Source organism: Cupressus sempervirens, chromosome 7 (assembly GCF_028749045.1).
Source record: "Cupressus sempervirens isolate cs-2001-9-10 chromosome 7, ASM2874904v1, whole genome shotgun sequence".
NCBI classification, from domain to species: Eukaryota; Viridiplantae; Streptophyta; class Pinopsida; order Cupressales; family Cupressaceae; genus Cupressus; species Cupressus sempervirens.
In genome coordinates this window covers 101842982-101848438 of record NC_143124.1, presented here as the reverse complement: position 1 = coordinate 101848438, position 5457 = coordinate 101842982, and the positions used below count along the sequence as shown (strand labels likewise).

The 5457-nt window shown below is 36.7% G+C and overlaps 1 pseudogene across 1 annotated transcript; it reads left to right on the top strand.

The window, feature by feature from the left end:
• Positions 1-1233: 1233 nt before the first annotated feature.
• LOC149545697 (disease resistance protein Roq1-like) lies at positions 1234-5218 on the top strand (annotated as a pseudogene). The gene is made up of 6 exons (XR_016354244.1): positions 1234-1261; positions 1458-2589; positions 2672-2991; positions 3109-3358; positions 3452-4878; positions 4984-5218. The product of XR_016354244.1 is annotated as a disease resistance protein Roq1-like (transcript).
• Positions 5219-5457: the final 239 nt, after the last annotated feature.

Here is a 5457-nt window from a genome sequence, read left to right as displayed (position 1 = left end):
TGAAAATAATCTAAAGCTATTTTATAAAATAATAGATACAAATATGATTATAATTTATATCTAAATTTTTTAATATAATATTTTAGAGATAAAATAATTATTTAAGAATAATAATATATTGTACTTTAAATTCGTTTAAAATATTTTAAAATTCATTTCAATATATATATATTGATAAAACAAATTTCTTTTATGAAATTATAAAAATACCAAGTTTTCACAATTCCTTAAAATCAATTATAAAATAGAATATATATAAATTTACTTACATTTAATAAAAAAATTCTTTTAATTAAAAAAGAAGATAAAAACACAAATATAATGAAAGTGACTTAATCTTTTTTAATAATATAAATTATATAATTACCATATAAAATTATTCTTATACAATAATCCATTAAATTGAAGTATTTGTAAAAATTATATATTGATTATAACTAAATATTTATATTAATAAAAATACAAAATATTTTATCTTATCTACTTTTAATGAAAATATTAAACTCTTAACTTTTTAAAGCTCTCTTTCTTTTTCCTCCCTTAAAAGCAAGAGGGATCAATCCTCTCCATGCTTTGAAAAAAAACACATCTTATCTTTACTTTTCATTATAAAAAACTCAACTCTCGCCTTTTTTATGCTCTCTTTCGCCTTCCTTTGGAGGAAGGAAGAGGGATCAATCCTCACTGTGCATTTTAATGTCTTTTCGTCTCTATTTATTTGCACCAGGAAAGAAACAGCAATTGCATCCTTCACTTTCCCCATCCTGGAAGAAGGCTGTAGTGGCATACTCCCATTCACTGCAGTCTTCTCTAAACATTTCCATTGCTTCCGAGTTTCGCATAGCTTTATTTTCGAAACCCTTCCTTCCATTTATGGCTTCAACTTTGTCATCTCTCATGGAAAATGATTTCTCTGGAATCGAACCTGACCGCAAGAGAACAAAAGTAGAACAATCTTCCAGAACATTTGATGTGTTCATCAACCATCGAGGCCCCGATGTCAAACAGACCTTGGCTACCCAGCTTTACAGAGCTCTAGTGAAGAAAAGTAGAACAATCTTCTAGACCTTGGCTACCCAGCTTTACAGAGAAAGAATTTGGAACTTCCTTTCCTCGTACGATTGAGACCGCCATTCTCTCTGCTTCAGCACACTCCCCCTGGTCTCTGGCTGAACTGGATCTCATGTTACAAAGTACGGGTAAGATTATTCCAGTTTTTTATTAAGTGGAACCATGGGAACTCCACCATATCGAAAAGGGAGTATACAAGGATGCATTTCTTCAATATGAAGAGAAGGGCAGATATATAGAGAAGATCAAAGAGTGGAAGGGGGCCCTTCAATCAGTTTCATTTACCCTGAGTAAGTTTTGTGTCTATTTTCAATTTACTTGGCATGTCCATTTTTGTATTTTTTTTCATTTGTCAATCAGATTAATTGGAAATTTCTTCCTCATAGAATTCCCCCTCTCTTGCAGTTTTAGTGACTGCAGAGAAATTGTGTCCGCTATACTGGAAAAAGAAGTACAGAGGACAAAACATTTACATGTTGCCAGGTATCTAGAAGATTTTGAAAGAAGGTGCCTTCGAGATCTTGTTCAAGCTTTTGAAAGCCAGTGTGGAGATAAAAAACCCAAGTTTGTTGGCATTTTTGGTATGGGAGGAGTTGGGAAGACAATTCTCTCCAAAGAGTTTTATAACCAAAATAGATCACAATACTCAAAACGAAGTTTTCTGTCTGATGTTCCGGAACCCTCTTCCAGGGGTGAACTATCTGCATTGCATAGTGAACTCCTTGGAGATATCTTCGATTAATCTCACAATTTTGCCAGTATCGAGGAAGGGAAAAGCTGTCTGAAGGATCGTTTCCAAAGGAGCCGTTCTTTGAGTTTCCTAATTGTTTTGGATGATATCGATCACGTGGACCAGTTACAAGCTCTAATACCCCTGGATTTATTATCTGGTTGTTATTGCAACCCATGATGTAGGGGTGCTTCTAATGGCGGGTATTGGCACTGGTTACCATTTGAAAGGTTTAAATCTAAAAGATGGGAAAGAACTGTTCTGTTGGCATGCGTTCCGCCAACCCCATCCATGTAGCGGATATGAAGATCTAGTAAACACCTTTGTAAAGGTGTGTGGAGGCTTGCCTCTGTCACTAAAAGTTCTGGGCTGGCATGTTTTGGGATGAACTGAGAAAATTGAGTAAGAGGCTGCCCGGAGATGTGAAGAAGAGACTAAAGATAAGCATTAATTCATTAGATTACGAAGAGCGATATATTTTCATGGATGTAGCATGCTTTTTTATTGGAAAGTCAGCGAGTATGGCCGAGAGGATATGGGAAGCCTCTGGATGGAGACCTCACCATGCTTTGAAAAAACTGGAAGATAAATGTCTTCTGGAGAGTTACCAAATATTTAAAAATCGACGTTGTGACCGTAGAGTGCCTGTCCTGAAAGTCAGCCTGAAGACTAGGCAGGACAGCTTTTACTGGAGAATGCATGACCACCTGCAAGACTTGGGAAGAGAAATGGCAAATGAACGGAGCTGTCCTCGTCGTGTGTGGCAACCCCAACACCTGCAATCTTTGGTAAGTTCGCCACTCCAAATATCGGTTTCTTATTTAAATTTCTTTGGTAATTTCAAAGTTCGCTGCATTCTGGCAAATGCAGGAACTAGAGGGATTCCAAAACATCCTTGCTCAAACCAGAGGTAGATGTTTCCAGTCAATTTGGGATGAATCCATGGGTTGTAAAATTACATACTTTTTAGATTTTGGTTTCTATGCTTCCCTTCTCTGGCTTCAGCTTGATTACGGCCCTAGACCAAGAGGCAATATAAATACAAGCATTCCTTCATGGATTCCCCTTCAAAACTTGCAGTGTTTAAGTATAAAAAATGGATGTTTTCAAAGACTATGGCAGAGCAATGTCCATGTATTTTGTCCTTCTCCATCCAAAATTAATCCTTCTTTAATGGTACACTTAGATCTGTATTAGGTCTTGATACTGTCTTCACTATTAGATACGGCCAAAAGTAAAATATTTCTTTTATTATTAGGCACCCTCCCACTTAAAAGAGCTGCGCATTTGTAAAACCTATCTGAAAGAGTTTCCGGATTTATCTGGAATGTTAAAGATGTAGTATTGAGTTTTCAGGAATTTGAAATGGATGTATCGTTTTTATTAGGATCTGTAGGAATGAATCCCCGTAGTTTATCTATGACGGACTCAAGATTTACGCGGGATACCACAAAGGGGGCTACTTTTCAGTCCTCATATATCAATGATTTAAAACCCATTCTGGAGGGGGAAGTGGCTTTCAATAATGAGCGGTGGTCTAGAACAATAATGAAGGAAGTGGAAAATGAAGGAACTTTGACTATTTAATACTTTTGATTTACGAATTAATACTTTTGATTTACGAATTAAGCTTAGTGTGTGATATTTAAGCTGTTCAAAAAAAATGTAAAGATTAAATCTTGTAACAAAAATATTAATTACTGCGATTGTCAACGTTTACAATCTCTACAACTTTGTTATTTGAAAAATCTTATTGAAGTGGATTTAGCAAGGATATGGACATTGAATTCTCTCCGCATTACCTACTGTGAAAAATTTAAAAGGTTGCCACTGGCACCAGATCTCATAAGACTCAAATACTTGTAGATTAGAGAATGTCCTGAGCTTGAGGAGTTGTCAGGTCTTGCCGGACAGAACTGCTTGAAGGAAATCGAGATTGACAATTGCGAGAAGCTTCAGAATATTATGCTGCCAACGGCATTGATCAAGTTGACTGTAAGAAGCTGCAGATATTTGCAAAGAGTAGGAGTAGATGGTGATATTGCAAATCTGAGTCGGTTGTGCATTAGAGGATGTCCCGAGCTTCAGGAGTTGCCATGGATTACCAGACTGAGCTCCTTGGAGGTAATTGATATCGTCTCCTGTGACAAGTTAGAGAACATTACACGGCCAACAACACTAGTCAACTTTTCTGCACAAAGTTGCAGAAATTTGCAAAATGTAGCAGCAAATGGTGACTTTACAAAACTGACACAGTTATACATTAGAGAATGTCCCGAGCTTCAGGAGTTGCCATGTCTTGCCAGAGTTTGCTCCTTGGAAGGAATTTTAATTGAGTCGTGTGACAAGCTACATGATATTACGCTGCCAACAACAGTCACCAGTCTACATGTGAGAAGATGCAGGAAAATGCAAAATGTAGCAGTAAATGGTGATCTTATAAAGATGTGGCAGTTGAACTTTATTGAATGTCCCGAGCTCGAGGAGTTGCCATGTCTTGCCAGTGATAGCAGAATTTTCATTGAGTCTTGTGACAAGCTACAGGTTATTACGCTGCCAACAACAGTCATCAGTCTACATGTGAGAAGTTGCAGAAAAATGCAAAGTGTAACTGTAAATGGCGACCTTATAAAGCTGAGACGATTGTACTTTAAAGAATGTCCCGAGCTTCAGGAGTTGCCATGTCTTGCCGGAGTTAGCTCCTTTGAACAAATTCTCATTGAGTCTTGTGACAAGCTACGTGATATTATGCTGCCAACAACAGTCATCAGTCTACACGTGAAAAGTTGCAGAAAAATGCGAAGTGTACCAATAAATGGTGACCTTACAAAATTGAGAGGGTTAGGCATTAGAGAATGTTCCCGTCTTCAGGTGCCGAGACGGTATTACATTAAAGAATGTCCCGAGCTTCAGGAGTTGACATGCCTTGCCAGAGTTAGCTACGTGGAAGAAATTGTCATTAAGTCTTGTGACAAGCTACAAGATATTACGCTGCCAACAACAGTCATCAGTCTACATGTGAAAAGTTGCAAAAAATTGCGCAGTGTAGCAGTTGAGACGGTTGTACTTAAAAGAATGTCATGAGCTTGAGGAGTTGCCATGTCTTGCTAGAGTTAGCTCCTTGGAAGAAATTGTCATTGATTCTTGTGACAAGCTACAGGATATTACGCTGTCAACAACAGTTACCAGTCTTCATGTGCAAAGTTGCAGAAAAATGCAAAGTGTAGAAGTAAATGGTATCTTACAAAGCTCAGGCGGTTGTACATTAAAGGATGTCCTGAGCTTCAGGAGTTGCCAAGGCTTTGCAGAGTTAGCTGTTTAGGGAAAATTGTCATTGAGTCTTGTGAGAAGCTGCAAAGTCTGTCAGGGATTGAAGAATTGCAAGCATCAGAATACTTTATGGAAATGCATTCATAATTTTAATGGTAATGATTTTGAGACTGTTTAAACATCACAAAAAGTTTCGTTCCTAGACTGAAAATGTTAAACAGTCAAAATAATTTTTTTTTATAATGTTATGAATGCAATGCTATTTTATATAAGCACTCATTTTTACCAAAAGGTTATGAATTTACATATTCTGTTTATCAATTACTTCTACTATATAATATCTAGATAAAGAATCTGGAAACTATGGATGTAATCTGTCACAAATA